At 40.1% G+C, this 20,195-nt stretch overlaps 1 protein-coding gene across 1 annotated transcript in view; it reads left to right on the top strand.

Annotated features, from left to right (window-relative positions):
- The window catches only part of LOC122736133 (cytochrome P450 4F2-like), an 82,146-nt gene that overhangs the window by 26,381 nt on the left and 35,570 nt on the right, over positions 1 to 20,195 (top strand). The window lies entirely within an intron of this gene.

Here is a 20,195-nt window from a genome sequence, read left to right as displayed (position 1 = left end):
AGGCGTTATGTAAAGGCCAGATGTGGGCCGATAATGCTGGCGCTGATGTTGCTGACGTTGCTGATGCTGATGCTGTCAAAGTCAAGGGGCTCTTTCTAAGTTTTGCATTTGAATGTATACTTTTTTTTTCTTTTTTTCTTGGTGAGGCAATTGGGGTTAAGTGACTTGCCCAGGGTCACACAGCTAGTAAGTGTTAAGTGTCTGAGGCCGGATTTGAACTCAGGTCCTCCTGACTCCAGGGCCAGTGCTCTATCCACTGCGTTACCTATCTGCCCCTTGAAGGTATACTTTTGCAAAAGACTATAATCAGGGCATTAGAAAACAAAAGTGAGATTGTGGTAACTTTATTTTTTAAATCAAAAAAAAATTTTTTTGATTGTGGTAATTTTAGACAGAGGTTTCACTTGAGTGATGTGGTCAGAAATCAAATCCACAAAGGATTTAGAAGAGGGAGAGCAGAGGAAGTGGAGGCAGAGAGTATAGACAGCTTATACAAGGAGGTTTGGCTGAGAAGGGGAGACAAGAGAGAGAGCTTGTGAGAATGCTAAGTAGGCTCTACTGAGGGTTTGTTTTTTTTTTAAAGGGTGAGTGACAGTTGTGTTTGGGGATAGCAGGAAAGAAACCAGTAGAGAAGGAGAGATTAAGGATGAGCGAGGGAGAGGATGGATCAAAGTCAAACTCATTGGCCTAGAGTTTGCCATCTCCTTCCTCTGTCTTTCAAACATTAGGTCCTATAGTCCCTCTTCCATTCCCCCAAATCATTCATTCAGAGTGTAGCTATAGCTGCACAGTGTTTCCATCTCCCAGTTCTTTCAGTGTGCTGGGTAGTTTTGCTCAAGTTTGGTGACTAGAATCTATTGAGGGAAGTTGGTTAGCTCTTTGTCTCTTTCTCTCTGACTCTTCCCCTTCTCTGTCTCTGTCTCTCCTCACCCTTTCTCCTCCCTCTCTCTCTCTTTCTCTGTCTCTGTCTACCAGTCTCTCTGTCTCTGTTTCTTTCTTTCTTTTTTCTTTTTTTTTTTTTTAGTGAGGCAACTGGGGTTAAGTGACTTGCCCAGGGTCACACAGCTAGTAAGTGTTAAATGTCTGAGGCCGGATTTGAACTCAGGTACTCCTGACTCCAGGGCTGGTGCTCTATCCACTGCGCCACCTAGCTACCCCTCTCTGTTTCTTTCTATCTGTCTGTCTCCTCTTGACCAGATTTCCATTTTTGGCTCCCCATTTTTTTTCTGTCTTCCTCAAACCCAAGGCAAGCAGAAGCAAAATGAGGGCTGAAGAGTTCTTCCCAGTCACCATCATGCATCACTGTCCTCCCTCCTTCTCTAAGAAGTGGTTTTCTCTTTCCTTTGATCCTCCTTTTGCCTGTAACACAGTTCCAAAGGCTCCCATTTATTACCCTCAGTGTCTATCAACAGCCTTGGTTCTTTCTGGCCTTAAGTAATATACCACTGGCACAATTTTGAAAGTCTTGTGTCACATTTTTGTAGCTATCCTTGGTTACTTATTCTTGCTTCTTCTTTCTTTATCTTGAAAAATTTGGTTTGGTTGATGTGCAGTCACATTGCTCATGTTATATAGTTGCCATTTTCCTCTTCAGAATAATCTCTTCCTCTGTCTTCAGGCCTCAGTTTTCTTTTTGCATTTGAACTTCTCCTCCATTCAGTCACTAGAATGACTTTCCTAAAATACAGGTCCAATCACATCACTTTCTTTTCTGAATCTATCCTTCTATCTAATATGTAATTCCTTGTAACCCAACATTAAAAAATCAGTTCAGTATAACAAGTGCAGCAACCTAGTCTTACAGAGAAAGGAAAGTTACTAAACACACACACACACACACACACATATACATTACTATGTGCTAAATGCTTCTTACGATTATCTCACATGATCCTCATAACAACACTGGGAGACAGATACTATTATCCCGATTTTTCAGTGGAGGAAACTGAGGTGGTCAGAGGTTAAGTGACTTGTCCTGGATCACACAGCTCATAAGTGCCTGGCTCGAGGCCCATCGTGGTATCCTCTGTCCCACCAACTGTCTCATAAGAGCATATACAATGCTCCATGTAGATAGTCCCCTATATCTGCCAAGAAGGAAGGCTAATACCTCTTCCTTTTCCCTGAAAATGATGCCTAATTTTATGCGGTCCTAGCTTGCAGAAGCTTTTTTGGTTTTGTACTGTGGACTAGTATTGTGGATCATACTTTGTGCATACAATAGGCTGACTCACATTAAGCTTCTATTTCACTCTCCCCTCCCTGCCCCCAGAACTTTTTCAGGTAAATTGTTGTCTAATCCTTACCTTGCATTCATAAAGTTGATTTTTAAAACTCAAGTACAGGGTGTGTCTATCACCCATGTAACATGCATAATTCTACCTGGGTTGCCTAAATGTGATTTATGGGAGAGGCAATAATAGACATCCCTGGAATCTAGCTTATCTCTCTTCAAGGAAGACTTTGATTCCTGCCTAAAGGGGAGCTGGAGAAGGGGCCATGAAGCTGGATGCTGGCTTCTCTGTTCTTTGAGAGAAGGAGTGCAGATTAGAATTATATCTATCATCCCTCCCTCCCCACTAACTGATAGGTTAAGGGTATCATTTTCTTTAAATTTTTTGCAATGAGGGCAATGAGGGTTAAGTGACTTGCCCAGGGTCACACAGCTAGTGTCAAGTGTCTGAGGTTGGATTTGAACTCAGGTCCTCCTGAATCCAGGGCTGGTGCTCTATCCACTGTGCCACCTAACTGCCCAACACTTATTTTTTGTTGTTGTTGGGCTTTTTTTGGTGAGGCAATTGGGGTTAAGTGACTTGCCCAGGGTCACACAGCTAGTAAGTGTCAAGTGTCTGAGGCCAGATTTGAACTCAGGTCCTCCTGAATCCAGGGCCGGTGCTCTATCCACTGTGCCACCTAGCTGCCCCCCAACACTTGTTTTTAAAACTTTGAGTTCCAACTTTTCTCCCTCCCTTCCCACTCCCCAACCTGCCTTACCCCGCCCGCCATTGAGGAGGCAAGAAATTCAATATAGGTTATACATGTATAGTCATGTAAAACATTTCCGTATTAGTCATGTTGTGAAAGAAAATAAAGAAAATTTCAAAAAAGTATGACTCAATCTGTATTCTAATACCATCAGTTCATTCTCTGGAGATGGATAGCAGTTTTCATCTTAAGTCCTTTAGAATTGTCTTGGATCATTGTATTACTGAGAATAGCTAAATCATTCAGAGTTGATCATCTTACAGTATGACTGTTACTTTGTACACGGTGCATTTCACTTTGCATCAGCTCATGTAAGTCTTTCCAGGTTTTTCAGAGAGCATCTTCCTCCTCATTTCTCATAGCACATTAGTATTCTATCAAAATCACATACCACAATTTGTTCAGTCATTTTCCAACTGATAAATATTAAGTGTATGATCTTTTAAATAACAAAACCCAACAAAACCCCACTAGTTTCCCTGGCTGCTACCTTTTAAAAAGAGAGGAACTCCAGGCTTATACCTGGATGCTTCTCACTTCACCAAATGCTAGTCACACAGAAGACCACCACAAATATGGAATAGTGAGTAAACCTATTTATCCAAGTAGATTTCAAACAGAAATTGGAGAAATTCTACACATTAGAATATACCAGAAAATACATAAGAATAGGTAAAATACTTACAAGGGAATGAGCTCTCACTCCATGAAGAGAAAGTCCTGGATTTCCCCCAAGGAGAAGTTCCTTAAAGTCTTCAGAGAAGCAAGCTGTAAATCAGGACTCGCTTTCTGTTGCCTATCTACCTTCTACAGTTTGTCTCTCTTGGAGCAAGAATGAAGAATGTTTCTCTTCTCCAAAGGTCTCTTGTCAATTCTTCCCTTCACACTTCAAGTCCCTAGAGAATTTTCTTCACTAAACCAGAATCCCACCTAAACAGTAGCATGCAAAATACCATGACATTTTTGAAACCTGGATATCCATGCATTAGACTTCATGCTTATATTTATCCCTATTGAACTTAATCTTATTAGATTCAATCTAGTGTCTAGGATGTCATATTTTTGAATCCTGACTCTGCCATCTAATTTATTAGCTTTTACTCCTAGCTTTGGGTCATTTGAAAATTGGATGAACAAATCCTCTCTGCCCTTATCTATGTCACTGAAAAACTCATTGATGAGTCATTGATAAAGTAATTCATAAATGGCAGAGGTCAAGCACAGATGCCTGGGGCACTTTACTGGAGACCTCCTGCCAACCTGACAGTGAATCAGTAATGCCTGCTCTTTGAGGGCAGTCATGTAATCAATTCATTTGCTTTTGTCTAGACTACCTCTTGCCATATTCTTCACCCACAGTAGTATGAAATATTTTATCAAATCTTTTGCTAAAGTTTGGGTACACAAACTGTGTACCTTTTGACTCAGCTATCACACTACTAAGCCAAAGATATCAAACAAAGAGTAAAAAGCTTCATGTGTACAAAAATATTTATAGTATCTCTTTTTATGATAGCCTCAAATTGGAAAGTAAGGAAGTATCTTTTTATTGGGCAATGGCTAAACAAATTGTGGTATATGAAGTGCTGAGATGGACCATTTCAGAGAAAACTGGGAAGACGTCTGTGAACTAATACAGACTTAAGTGCATAGAAATAGACGGGACAATTTATAAAATGATAACACTATCATAGAGAAATGCAACTTTGAAAGACTTTAGAACTTTGGTCAATGGAATGATAAACCATGAATTCAAAAGAATCAAGATGAAACATGTCATCAATTACATTTTGAATGAATGATCTGGGTGAATGGGACAGGTGCTATAGGAACTGATTTTTGAAAGAGGGAAGAGGGAGACCACAAACTCTAGGTTAGTGAGCTTGACTTTGATTCATTCTCTCCCTCACTAATTTTTAATATTTTCCACTTTACTGTTTCCTTTCCTGCTGATTCCAAATACAACCGTTACTCATTCTTGACTCTCATTAGATCTCATTTATTCATTCACTCATTCATTTATTCATTCATCTATTTATTTATTGATTCATTCATTTACTTATTTATTTATCCACACATTTATTAATTTATTTATCCATCCATTTATTTATTTATTCATTCATTTATTTTTGCAGGGCAATGAGGGTTTAGTGACTTGCTCAGGGTCACCCAGCTAGTAAATGTCAAATGTCTGAGGCTGGATTTGAACGTAGGTACTCCTGAATCCAGGGCTGGTGCTTTATCCACTGTGCCACCTAGCTGCTCCTGACTGTGCCACCTAGATGCCCCCTATTATTTTTATTATTATTATTATTTTTTTTTGCGGGGCAATGGGGGTTAAGTGACTTGCCCAGGGTCACACAGCTAGTAAGTGTTAAGTGTCTGAGGCCGGATTTGAACTCAGATACTCCTGACTCCAGGGCCAGTGCTCTATCCACTGCGCCACCTAGCTGCCCCATCCCCCCTATTGTTTTTAATCATAAAAGTTGTATTTTATTATTTTCTAGTTACATGTAGAGATAGTTTTCAACATTTGTTTTTATAAGATTTCTAGTTCCAAATTTTTCTCCTTCCCTCCCTGCTCCGCCCTCCTCAAGATAGCAAGTAATCTGATATAGGTTATATATGTATAATCACATTAAATATATTTCTGCATTAGTCATGCTGTGAGAGGAGAATCAGAACAAAAGGGAAAAACCTCAAAAAAGAAAAACAAAAAAAGTAGAAACAGTATGGTTCAATCTGCATCTAGATTCCATAGTTCTTTTTTCTGGATTTAGAGAGAATTTCCTATCATGAGTCCTTTGGAATAATCTTGGACCATTGTATTTCTGAGAAAAGTCAAGTCTATCACAGTTGATCATCACACAATGTTGTTGATACTGTGTACAATGTTCTCCTGGTTCTGTTCATCTCAGTCAGCATCAGTTAATGTAAGTCTTTTCAGATTTCTCTGAAATCCATCTGCTTATCATTTCTTACAGCACAATAGTATTCCATTACATTCATATACCATAACTTGTTCAGCCATTCCCCAATTGATGGGCATCCCTTCAATTTCCAATTCCTTGCCACCACAAAAAAGAGCAGCTATAAATATTTTTGTACATGTGGGTCCTTTCCCCTTTTTTTATCATCTCTTTGGGGAAAAGACCCAATAGTGGTATTGCTGGGTCAAAGGGTATGCACAGCTTTATAGTCCTTTGGGCATAGTTCCAAATTGCTCTCCAGAAAGGTTGGATCAATTCACAACTCCACCAACAATGCATTAGTGTTCCAATTTTTCCACAGCTTCTCCAACACTTATTATTTTCTTTTTTTTTTTGTCATATTAGCCAATCTGATAGGTATGAAGTGGTATCTCAGAGTTGTTTAAATTTGCACTTCTCTAATCACTAGTGATTTAGAGCATTTTTTCATATGGCAATAGATAGCTTTGATTTCTTCATCAGAAAATTGCCTGTTCATATCCTTTGACCTTTTCTCAATTGGGGAATGATTTGCATTATTATAAATTTTATTTAGTTCCCTATATATTTTAGAAATGAGGCTGTAAAAATTGTTTCCCAGCTTTCTGCCTCCCTTCTAATCTTGGCTGCATTGCTTCTGTTTGTACAAAATCTTTTTAATTTAATGTAATCAAAATCATCCATTTTGCATTTAATAATATTCTCTATATCTTGTTTGGTCACAAACTGCTCTCCTTTCCATAGATCTGAGAGGTAAACTATTCCTTCCTCTCCTAATTTACATATGGTATCTATTAGACCCTATTTTTCATCTTCACAGAGGCTAACCTGTGAGGCAACAAACTTAAAATACAGAGGGGGGGGGAGAGAAAGAGAGAGAGAGAGAGAGAGAGAGAGAGAGAGAGAGAGAGAGAGAGAGAGAGAGAGAGAGAGAGAGAGAGAGAATTTTCAGACCTGACAAATATGGGAATTTATTTTTCTGGACCATGTAGACATATATTAAGGGCTTAATTTTATTTAATGGGGTGTCTCCCCCCATTTTGAAACAGAGGTAGTGAGAGGGATGGATTCATTAAAAAGATTGTTAGGAAATAAAAATAATAAACTATTAAAAAAACTTTAAAGTCTAATCACACTAGATCTACAGTGTTTCCCTCATTCGCTAATTTAATACATGTGCCAGAAAAGAAATCAAGGTGATGAAGTCATGCTAGCTCTTTTTAATTGAAACTTTCTTTTCTGTTCTTGTTGTTAAATCTTTTCAGTTGTGTCCAACTCTCTGTGATCCCATTTGGCATTTTCTTGTCAAAGATATCGAAGTGATTTTCCATTTCCATTACTTTACAGATGAGGAAACTGAGGCAAACAGGGTGAAGTGACTTGCCCAAGGTCACACAGCGAGTAAATGTCTGAAGCCAGACATGAACTCAGGAAGATGAATCTTCCTGACTCTGGGTCCAGCACTTTATCCATTGTACCCCTTAGCTGCTCTTATGAAATGCTACTTTAAAAAAAAATCTATTCTCTTCCTTTTGAATGACACATAACCTGCTGGAGCCATATTCCCATCCTGAGTTTCATCCCATCTAGATTCAATTAAATTTGTCTTTTTGCCAAGAACCTCTTTTCTCACCCCATTTATTGCCCAGACTTTGTGCATTTTTATCTGAGGCCATGGGTTTCATGGCTTCTCAGATATTCTCTTCTATAAATTCCTTGTCTTCCTTCCTGCTGTTATTCTTTCCATGCTGTACTTGTTCCTCTCTGCAGTCTAGGCATTGCAGAGAGACATGGGCATTTCTCTTTCCCTCCCCACCCTTTCCAGATTAAAGTCCACTTAATTAGATATGTTACCATCTGGCAACTGAGCCCGTTGCCCATCTTTCCTGTTCAAACTATTTGTGAAAGGTGGGCTCAGACTTCTGGAGTTTTACTTTTTTCTGATAATTTACTTTCTCGGTAAAGTCCTGGGCTCTGTGCCTTTCTTGCTTGCTCTGAATTATACATGACCTTTATCCACTATATAAATCAATATGATTTCTGATATAAAAGCCCTATAAGACAAGGTATTTGCATAGCATGAGCACAAGAAGGCACCCTTCTCCTCAGGCTCTCTGTGCTGGTTTGGTTATCCCAACCTGTGCTCTTGCTGGCAGGTTGGGAGATTCTAAGAGAGGAATTGTCCATACTTATAAAGCTGACTCTCAGTATTCTCCAGGTAACCCTCGTGTGGGAAAGCCATGTCTACTATTCACAACTGTAGCTCCTGAGCCCCCACTGGTGCGCTTACCATTTAAACAAATCAGCCAAGATTATACTATTAACTCAATCATGAAACATTTACTATCCATATCATAGTAGGCCATGGATAAGGCTGAGTCATATTCTCCTACCATGCAAACAGTGTTCATCTGGAAAAATGGCATAAACTTACAGAAACCTAGTGAGGAGGCACACAGGTAGGGAAGCATCTAGGGAGGGGGCAACTCATAACTCTGCACTGTAGGTCCTCATGTCCTTGGTTTCCTTAGGGAACAATCCCTACCATAACTCACATGTTGAGCAGTGCCTCTTTACCCCTGGCTGATTCACTCGTCTTGCTCCTTGGCTGGGCTCTAAGGCAAAAAGTTGGCAAAAGTTCTCCCATAAGTTTGGGATCTACAGAACTATTCAAATATGCTTTGGCTAGGCTCTAAAGGGTTTCCCCATCTTAAGCCAGAGGTGACAATAAAAGAAAGGACGTTATCAGCCTCTTTTTCTCTAGACAGCTCCTGAGCAGAGGATGCTTCTTTCTTTAATTCATTCAGCTATTAGTAACAGAGTCAAAACTGTTTTTCCTTTAGTCATCTCCACAGGGGGCAAAGCAAGCTCAGAGTTCTCTCAGATCAGCTGATTTTTCTATCAGCCTTCCACTCAGCTGGCTACTTTCAATAATCAAGAGTCAGTGTCAGTTTTGATCCTTCCACTCAAGCCCAGCTGAGCTTGCCTCTCTTCAAGCATCAGAGAGCAATCTCAATTCTTTATTCTCTGCTTTAATTTTGCTCTGCTTCATTGGTCCCTGACCGACTCCAACCTCAAAGCAGGGGCTCCTCATGAGAAGTGACTCACCTTTCTCTTAGGATGAGAAACCAAAATCCACATTTCTGCCACATATGATGTAGTCAGTATACAGTTGTTCTACACTTACCATAACATTCTAGCTATCAATATTTTCTAGATGTCATCTTCAAGATTCTCATAATAGTCATGTATAAATTAGCTTCTAGGAAACAAGGGACTTTGGCCATCTTTGCCTCTAATAAATACTTTTTCTTTAAGATCAGGTCCTCTCAAAAGTGCCTGAATCTCTCTTCTAGTATTTTTTTCTCTGAGGTGTTTCTTTCTCAGAGGGTTTTTTTTCCCCCAGAAATGCCCATGTTTTGGGCTTTTCCCACCCAAACAAAATTGTCTACATTTGAAGGGGAGCAGCACTTAAGTCTATATCCACAAACCTTCTTCCTGGTCTGTAGTGCCCACTAATCTCCCAGTTGCCTAAGGCATCTGGAACCCTTTATTAATGAGTAGGCAATCTTGGGCATTCTGAACTTAGGGTGCACCATGATGATTCATCTTAGTTAATTTGTCCAGGGCTTGATGTTCCACACAAAGACTCTTTCAAAGAGGCACCTGAAATACCTGTTAGGCAGTGGGACTTTTTTTTTTTGGGTGAGGGAATTAGGGTTAAGTGACTAGCCCAGGGTCGCACAGCTAGTAAGTGTTAAGTGTCTGAGGCTGGATTTGAACTCAGGTCCTCCTGACTCCAGGGCCGGTGCTCTATCCACTGTGCCACCAAACTGCCCTGGGCAGTGGGATTTTTACTCAACCTATGAAGCTCAGTAAAAATTCCATTGCCTAGCAGGTCTTTCAGGAGCTTCTTAAACTCCATCTCAGTGAAGACAATCTTTCAAGAATGAACAGTAATTCAATAATTTGTATAGTTCTCTGGCTATGGTCTACATTCTATTCTGTTGGGGGCAGTTAGGTGGCACAGTGTAGAGGGACCTAGGCTGGAGGTAGAAAGACCCAAGTTCAAATCTGGCTTCATTTACCTGGTAACTCTGTGACCTTGAGCAAGTCAGCTGCTCTGTGACTCAACTGCCTCATCTGTAAAACAGGAATAATAACCTACATCCCAGGGTTGTTGTGAGGATAAAATGAGATACTATTTGTTTTACTCTTAGGATTGACTTTTTTCTTTTCTTTCTTTTTTTTTTTTTCAGTGAGGCAATTGGGGTTAAGTGACTTGCCCAGGGTCACACAGCTAGTAAGTGTCAAGTGTTTGAGGCCGGATTTGAACTTAGGTCCTCCTGAATCCAGGGCCAGTGCTTTATCCACTGCGCCACCTGGCTACTCCTAATGAGATACTATTTGTAAAGCCCTTTGCAAACCTTAGGGTACTAGGTGTAAATGTTAACTATTATTTTTTGTGTTGTGAAAACACTGTGGAACTAGTGCTGAGTTTCTTTCCATTCCTCTCAGGAGACTCTACTTGATAATCTCCCCAAATCAAATCTCTCAGGACCCCCTGGTGCTACTGATGGCTCAGGGAGGAACCTGAGAATGTTGGCTTCTTTGGGATCTGCTAGTTCTGTTTTGTAGCCTTTAATACACTTCCTGGCCTGGGTTTTCAGGGACTGGGTTTGGTCCTTCAGTTTGTTACTCCTGTAAAGACTTTGATTGGAAGGGATAAAAGCAAAGACAAATATGAGACTTGTATGCAAAAAATATTTGAAAAAACAGCCCACAGAGGCAATGGACTTCCCCAGGACAAAGACTGGCTTCAGTGCCTTATTTCCCAGCTGCTTGGGGTTAATAATGGGAGAACTCTGAACCCCAGAACTGTTTTGTGATTATTAGATAGATATACATTGGCTTGGACTCAGTAAGATGAGTTTTCCTAATTCCAGGACCAGAGGCAGCAAGGTGGTACAGTGGATAGAATGCCAGGCCTGGAGTTAAGAAGACCGGAAAGCAAATCCAGCCTTACACTTACTAGTTGTATGACTCTGGGCAAGTCACTTAACCCTGCTTACCTTAGTTATTTATTTGTAAAATGAGCTGGAGAAGGAAATGGAAAACCACTCTAGTATCTTTGCCAAGAAAACCTCAAAAAAGGTCATGAAGAATAGAACATGACTGCAAATGACTAAACAGTAACAGTCCTGCAGCAGAGCAATCCAGCCCAGGCCAGCTTAGCAGTGTAGCTACTAGTCCAATACAAACACTTTGTTCATTAGTGAATTTTATAAGGATGGTCCTGAGAAAGAAAAAGGACAGGAAGGATTGTACTTTCAGTTGTGAGTTTCTCTGGCCATGTGTATTCCTGACACATGCCTCATTATCATGGTACTTTACTTTTGTTCACCCCTGCTTCCTCCTTGGGACACTGTGTGCATGGTGGGGAAAAGTGTGCCTTTGGTTTATGGATGGAATGTTATATAATGATTATTCTTGATTTACATGAGTAAATGCTTTTATGAAGAATTAATTGAGTCACCTGGCCAATTTGTTAATAGGAAGAACACTGGTGGGAACCCTGAAGTAGGAATAGCCATCTATAATCCTGAGAGTAGTTGAAGTTGTCCCTTCTGGGGAGCCCCAACCTGCTAGTATTGGTAAAAGTTTGGGGGCAGTAAATCCACAAAGAAAGCACCTAGAGAAGCCACTTTAGAATCCATACTTACAGTCCATACTTACACCTTTCAGTACATACTTACAGTATTCAAGAGATCTGAGTTTCTCCCACTCAAATGAGAAACTCCAGGTTTACTGCTGGGAAGGCAGATGTGTCCGTCTCTTCAAGGGTACTCCTTTCCCTTCATGGATTCCAAATACTTGTCCATTTGACTGTATTTTCTGGTAGACCAAAAGTTATTTTCTTGGCTTTACTCAATTCATTCATTCAGCTTCATACAGATAAGAAGAGCAACCCCTTCCAATGGGCTCCCTTGCTACTATTCTGGTGGATAATCTTTTGGAACCCTGGATCTTGAGGGATGGCCCCCGCCCTGCCCCCTGGGGCTAGGCTTTAGTTAAGTCTTCCTCCTTACCAGTGACTGGTATTTCATGTGAAAGAGTAGAGGGATGTTTCCCCTCATCAGAGACTGTCAAACTGGATAGCAACTTATATATTTTATAGTTGGATATTTATTTCTTTCTTTTTTTGGTGAGGCAATTGGGGTTAAGTGACTTGCCTAGGGTCACACAGCTACTAAGTGTTAAGTGTCTGAGGTCGGATTTGAACTCAGGTCCTCCTGACTCCAGGGCCAGTGCTCTATTCACTGTGCCACCTAGATGCCCCTATAGTTGGATATTTCATAGAGGCAATTCTTCTTGAGCTATGATTTGGACTTTGTGCCCATTGATGTCCCTCTAGCTTTGGTATTCAGTGACTTTGCAGCAAATAAGAAGACTCTTGCTTTGGGGTCTAGGCATATCTATGAGTAACTTCATCTTTTCTGGGCACCAGGATTCAGAGCAAAACCTTAGAGTAAGAACTGACATTGACATAGCCTTTTGAAGTTTGCAGAGCATTTTGCATACATTTTCTTACCATAGATTACTAATAACACTGTGAGCTAGGTGTACAGGCATAACTAATCCATTTTATGGATGAGAAAATGGTCTTGAGAAATGACAATATGTGTGCATGTTGATGTGATTGGTAAGGTCAGAGGCAGGATTTGAATGTAAACTTTTTTTTAAAATTAATAAAGTATTTTATTTTTTTCTTGTTACATGTAGAGATAGTTCTCAACTTTTGTTTATACAGGCTTTCCAATTTCACATTTTTCTCCTTCCCTTCCCTCCCTCCCCCCTCCCCTAGACAGCAGGTAATCTGATATAGGTTTTATATATATATATATATATATATATATATATATATATACATATACATATATATATACATATATATATATATATATATATATATATATATATATATATATATATACACACACACACACACACATAATAACATTAATCCTATTTCTGCATTAGTCATGTTATAAGAGAAAAATCAGAGCAATGATGAAAAACCTCAAAATAGAAAAAAAAACAGCACCAAAAACAAAAGAAATAGTACGGTTCATTCAGCATCTATACTCCACAGTTCTTTTTTTTTCCCTTGGATTTGGAGATCCTCTTCTATCATGAGTTCCCTGGAACTCTTCTGTACCACTGCATTGGTGAGAAGAACATAGTCCATCACAGTAGATCAACACTCAATGTTGATGATACTGTGTACAATGTTCTTCTGGTTCTGCTCATCTCACTCATCATCAGCCCACGCAAGACCCTCCAGGTTGCTCTGAACTCCTCCTGCTCATCGTTTCTTACAGCACAATAGTATTCCATTGTATTCATATACCACAATTTGTCCAGCCATTCCCCAATTGATGGGCATCCCTTCAACTTCCAATTCCTTGCCACCACATAAAGAGCAGCTATAAATATTTTTGTACATGTGGGTCCCTTTCCCCTTTCCATGATTTCTTTGGGAAAAAGACCCAAAAGTGGTTGAATGTAAACTTTCCCTTCCAGGATTTCACATATTCTACCATCACTGCCTTATTTTTCCATGGAGGAAGAGCATGTTTTACTTAATTGTTTTTTGAATAAATGCTATGGCAGAATGTCCAGAGTGACAGCTACCTACAATATGGTGGTAGTGTGTGTGTGTGTGTGTGTGTGTGTGTGTGTGTGTGTGTGTGTGTGTGTGAGAGACAATTGGGGTTAAGTGACTTGCCCAGGGTCACACAGCTAGTAAGTCAATATGTTCTTCAGAACAAGATTTGCTTGCAGTTTCTTGCTATCCTAAGGATTTTCTGGGCAGATTTGATCTGTGACATTGATGAGCTGGTGCCCTAGTGGAAATCATGAGCTATTTCACAATTCACTTTACCATGCCTTTCTAGAAGTAGTGGCTTAAACAGTTCAAGAGCTTGATTTTGAGATGTGAAGAGAGAAATTCTAGAAGTAACACATGTGTTTCTATCTAACAGTAAGTAAACTTTCTTTTCTGGAATTGTTCTGGAATGGATTTCCTTTGGAAAACCTTCTGGCATTGTGGAAGGTGGATGGGGCACAAAGTTATGGGGAAGCTCATGAGCTCAGTGCCTCTTCTAGTTTCAGTTCTCCCTAGTAGAATGAAAACTAAACCCACAAATTGTGTTCCCAATGCCTAAAACAGTGTTTGGGGGCATATATGCTTAATAAATATCTGTTGAATCAAATTGTCTAATTGGCCTTCTGGAGTCCAGTGGCATATAGACTTCAGGTATGACTTTGGGTTTGAAGAGGAAATGTGATGTTTGGAAAGAACAATGGGTTGGAAAATCAGGAGACCTGGAGTCTAGCATTGGCTCTACTGATAGGCAGCTGGCTGTATAATTTGGGTCAAGTAATTTCCCTTCCCTAGAACTTTATTCCTTAATTTATAGATGGAAGGGACTGGACCACATGGTCTGGGAATGGGGCAGTGGTGTTCCTAACTCTGATGACCTGTGAAAATTCTATAATCTGTAAAATGAACATCAGAATGTTTGTAGCATCTCACTCATCTAAAGGTGAAGGAATATCAGACCTCAGAGCAGCTGTTGTATGTATAGCAGGTGAGATGTCAAGTGCAAAGTCAATTTATAAGTTATATCAGGAAACCAATATCATCTATGGGCTGGTAGATTTGAGCTGGAAGAGATCTTAGAGGTCAACTCATCAAAGTGGCTAATTTTTTTGAGAGGGAGCCATATTTTAAAAATACATTTTATTAGTGCCTTTTATTTTTATAATCACAATTATTTCTGGAAGGAAATCTTTCCTCCCCCACCTTAAGATAGAATTCCTTTTTATAACAAAAATAATTAAACAAAAGCATCAGACAGTGACTTATTATGATAATGTATAAAACACTCAAGTCTCACCTTCTATGAGAATCCTTCTACAAGAATACCTCTTAAAGCTAGTACCTTCCCTCTGTTGATTATCTCCAATTTATCTTGTGCATATCTTATATATACATAATGTATGTGTATATAGTTTCCCCCAAGAGCAGTTGGTGCCACAGTGAATAGAGTGCCAGACCCTGGAGATCCCTGAGCAAGTCACTTAACCCTGTTTACCTCAGTTTCCTCATCTGTAAAACGAATTGATGAAGGGGATGGCAAACCACTCCATTTTCCCAAATGGGGTAATGAAGAATTGGACATGACTAATTGACCAAACAATAACAAAAAGTTTTCCCCATTTGAATATGAGCTCCTTGGAGTTTGGGACTATTTTTTGCCTTGCTTTGTATTTTCAGTGATTAGCACAATGCCTGAACATAGTAGGCACTTAAATGCTTGTTGACTTATTTGCCATGAGTCATACTTCCTCATCTTTTCTCCAGGATCATCACTGTTTTTCCACTTACTCAGAGTTTTGCTTCTTTTAGTTTTCTTCTTTTTTTTTAGTTTTAGTTTTCATTGTTATAGTCACTGTGCACTGTGCATTTTTATAGTCATTGTGCATATTATTCTTTTTGGTTCTGCTTATTTTATTCTGCATCAATTAATCTAAATCTTCCCAAATTTCTCTGAATTTACCATATCTTATTATGCAAGAACATCCCATTTCATTCATATGTCATGCTCCCCCCCAAACCATTTCTCAATTGATGTTCACTAACATTTATTCTAATTCTTTTCTACACCACAAAAGATTTCTATGAATATTTCAGTATATATTGGACCTTGGATTTTCTGTCTTTGACCTGCTTGGGGGAGATACCAAATAGTCAAATGTAATGAGTAGCCCACCAAGTAATGGGTGGGGGGAAACAAAGGAAGGCAGGGAAATGGGGAGAAAAGGCAGGAAATCCTAGAAAGGAATGAGTCAGGAAGCCCTGTTCCCAGGAGGAGGGGTAGATCCAGGAGAATTTCCAGGCATCAGAGCTCTGGCTCTTTGATACACAAACCAGAATGCATTCTTGGTGATAAGTAGTACACAGTTTAAGGCATGAGCACAGACAATAAGATAAGAGGATATCTCCAAAATTATAAAACAGAATGTGTCTGAGACTCAGTCCCATAACCAAAAGTTGTGGAAGTCTTGAAAGATAAGGATGTGTCTTGAAGAGCCATAAACCACCAAAATGGATCAGGATCTGCTTCAAGGCTGATATGAACTTAATTGACTCCAGAGTTGCTGATTTTCTGAATGTCCAGCTGGTTTTACCATAAAGAATTGTTGATATATCAAGCCACTCTGTATCTTAGCTAATATAGCCCTTCTCAGTTACCTGGATAACTGGGGGGCTCGAACACAAATTCACTTGTATTCTTCCTTCCTTCCTTCCTTCCTTCCTTCCTTCCTTCCTTCCTTCCTTCCTTCCTTCCTTCCTTCCTTCCTTCCCTCCTTCCTTCCTTCCTTCCTTCCTTCCTTCCTTCCTTCCTTCCTTCCTTCCTTCCTTCCTTCCTTCCTTCCTTCCTTCCTTCCTTCCTTCCTTCCTTCCTTCTTTCCTTCCTTCCTCTTTCACTATAATTTCTTTAAAAACTTTAATTTTCTCTCTTTCTTTGTCAAAGAGTAGAGGAGGATCAGGAAAGACTTCATGAAAGAGGTGGCACCTGGGCTTAGCACTAAAGGGAGACAAGAACTCTGAAAGGTAGATAGGGCAAAGGAATGTATTTCCATTATGAAGGAAAGCTTATGTGAAGGCAAAAGATATAGGGTCAACTTCAAGGAAAAGCTAAAAGAACAGTTTGACTGTCAGAGTTTGTGAACATAGTTATGCAAAAGGTAGGTTGAAAGCAGACTGTGGAGGGCTCTTAATGCCAACTTAAATAATTTGCTTTTTATCCTAGAGGCAATAAGGAGTTATTGAAGGTTTTTGAGCAAGTGAGCAACCTGGTTAGTACTATGTATTAGGAGGATTGCTCTGGAAGTTGACTAGAGCAGTGTTTTTCAAACTCAAATAGAAACAGGGTCACTAATCCACACATAAGGATCCTACTTAAAAAAATAATGTCATCTATGTTTTACTGTATTTTTATTTCTTTTGATAACTATTTCCCAATCACAGTTGTTTTTTTTTTTGGTGAGGCAATTGGGGTTAAGTGACTTGCCCAGGGTCACACAGCTAGTAAGTGTTAAATATCTGAAGTCGGATTTGAACTCAGGTCCTCCTGAGTCCAGGGCCGGTGCTCTATCCACTGTGCCACCTAGCTGCCCCTCCCAATTACATTTTTATCTGGTTCAGGCTGCACTGGGGTGGAGGCAACATTCAGAGTTTTAACATTTCTGGTATAGAGGATCAGTTAGGCAAGGAAACCAATGAGATTGCTGGCTCCTGGTTGTTACTCTCATCTTCTTGGGCTTTTGTGTCTCATGGGGGCTGTACAAAGATTGTAGAGTCTGGAGAGAAAATGACTCGAGGCATGTGACATCCAGCTCCTTGGATCTGAAGGCTGCCCTACAGTACTGGGATCAGCCTCATTCTGTTTCACCCCAGAGGGCAGAGCTAGGAAAAGTTGATGGGTGGGAGTGGCAAAGAGACAGATTTAAATTTGATGTGAGGAAAAACTTTCTAAGCAGAATGGACTTCCTGGGAAGGTAGTGAGTTCCCTGTCACTGGAGGTTTTCCAGCAAAGGCTGGATGCTTGCTTGTCACGGGTGTTCCACCAACCAACCAACCAATCAATAAATGTCTACTTAGCACCGCTTTCTTTTTCTTTCTTCCTTTCCTCCTTTCTCTCCTTTCTTCCTTTTTAGCATTTTTCTAAGTGGTGGGTGGGGATAGAAAGACAAAAGTGAAAACAGACCCTGTTCTCAAGGAGCTTACAGTCCAACAGGGTATGTATGTATGTATGTATGTATGTATGTATGTATGTATCTCTCCATCCATCCATCCATCCATCCATCCATCCATCCATCCATCCATCCATCCATCTATCCCTCCCTCCCTCCCTCCATCCATCCATCCATCCATCCATCCATCCATCCATCCATCCATCCATCCATCCATGCATGCATGCATCCATTCATCCATCCATCTATCCATCCTTCTTTCCATTCATCCATCTATAGGTCTAGCCTTGAGATATTTGTTGGTTGAACCCTCAGAGTTTAAGCAATTATAATTCTAGATCCCATACCCAGCCATACCATTTCGATCCTATTTAGTCCTAGGGAGCCTGATCTCAGTGAGACAGGGCTCCTTTTTCTCACATCTATTGACTTATTAAGTCCTCCACCTCAGGGAACCTAGGGAATGATTTTAATTATCATGAATTAGATTATGTATTACAATTCTTAGGGATTTCCCCCCAAAAGAGAAGTAAAAAATGACTTCAGTGTATGAATATATTGGGTATGGGATAGGCAGTTTATTCATAGGGATAAAAACTGGACAAGTGGTTTAATTAGTTCCTTCTAACAACTTCTGGGTGAGGAAAATGTCTCTACCAATGCAGGTTGGCACCTCCTCTGAAACTTTTAGCCTTAGAGAGTTATTCAGAGCACTGGGGGGTTAAGTGACTTGTTCAAGGTCACACAACTAGTATGTGTCAGACTTGAACAAAAGTCTTTCTAGCTTCGAGATTGATTCTCTATCTTCAGCTTCTTATTTATACATACCAGAAAAAAAAGCTAAACGGAAAAAAGTGCCCAATCATGCATGAATAGAACAGTATTCAATAACATATAACTACTGGCCTGATCTGCTGGCAGGATGATATTAATCTTCATCTGAACACATAGAAGTTTCTAGAATGGCTAATGAGGCAGTTTATATTTCACCTTGGCTGGGCACTCTCCAAACAACTTCTGGTGCATAGTACTGGTAAAATTAGACAGATTTGGGCCAATTTTCTTTCTGGTGGACATCCTAATGTGGACTTTCCCCCTACCTCCTTTAAGTATCAACTCAGAACATCTGGACCTTTTAAATTCACAAGATTAAATCCAATCCTAGATTCTTGTTCACTTAAGACAGGGAAAGAAAAAAACCACAAAAGTGACAAAAGAAGTCAAGGGTCCTGCAAGCTTGCCCAGTTAGGACATATATATATTTTTTGCAGCTCAAGGGAAGAAAATGAAAATCATTCTATCTCTGACCTAATTCTCTAATTAGTCAGTCAACAAGCATTTATTATTGACTATGTTACAAGTACTGCACTCAAAAACAGTCCACAATTTTCACTGATAGAAAGGAAGAGAGAAGTGGAGGGATGGTCCATCCATTTTGTACATGCATTTAATCACTAGCTATTTCTGTTCAAAAAATCAGTTATGGGACTTCATCATCTACCATGGCCAGCTCCTCAGGAAATGAGTTATCCCCAGCCAGAAACCTTGACACTCTTTCTTTTTCCCTTCTCACTTCATGGGAAAGGGGGCTACCTCTGGAGCATGGATGAGAATGTCCCATCCAGAAGGAGCTGTCCTAGGCCTACCTTTTCTTTTACTGGGAAGGAGGCTGGTCCTGAAAGCAGTCAGTGTACCAGAGAGACCTTGAAGAAGGAGGAGAGGACAGGTGCCAATTCCATGTTAGACCATGGCTGATGCTACGTAGGCAGGATTGAGATCAGAAAGGATCTGGGGGAGGTGTGATTTTGTGGGTACTGGTTTTCCTAGATGTTTTTTGGTGAGGAGGGTTTTTCTTTGACAAACATTGGAAGCTGGGGGAGAGGGGAGAGAGAAAGGGAGAGGGAAGGGAACAAGTATTCATCAATTATCTGCTATGTGCCAGGCACTGTGCTAAGTATTTTATACATTTTATCTCATTTGATTCTCCCAACAACTCTTTGAAGTAGGTGCTATTATTATCCCTACTTTCCAGTTGAGGAAACTGAGGTAGAGGGTGAATGACTTGGTTGAGTGACTAACCCAGGGTCACCCAGCTAGTAAGTTAGGTTGGATTTGGACTCCCAGTGCTCTATCCATTGCGTTACCCAGCTGCCTAGCTAGCAAAAGGGATGGCAAGGGATTCTTTGTCTGGGGAGAGATGCATCCCTTTTTTTCCTTTAGGAACTTGGGATTCTGGGATTAGGAATCAAGCCAGGAAGAGGCCCAGCCTTGAGAGAGGGAGGTATATGGAGGTAACATGAGCCGGTCCCATTGTTGTAGCTAATCATAAAAGACTCTGAATCCCAAGCCTAAGAGTGGAGCCTGGAAGAGAATATTTGTAATTGAAACTAGGGGTATATTCCTGTGGTGCTG

This window comes from Dromiciops gliroides, chromosome 1, assembly GCF_019393635.1.
Source record: "Dromiciops gliroides isolate mDroGli1 chromosome 1, mDroGli1.pri, whole genome shotgun sequence".
Lineage (NCBI taxonomy): Eukaryota > Metazoa > Chordata > Mammalia > Microbiotheria > Microbiotheriidae > Dromiciops > Dromiciops gliroides.
The sequence above is the reverse complement of the archived record's forward strand: the minus strand, read 5'-3'. Positions and strand labels throughout refer to the sequence as shown.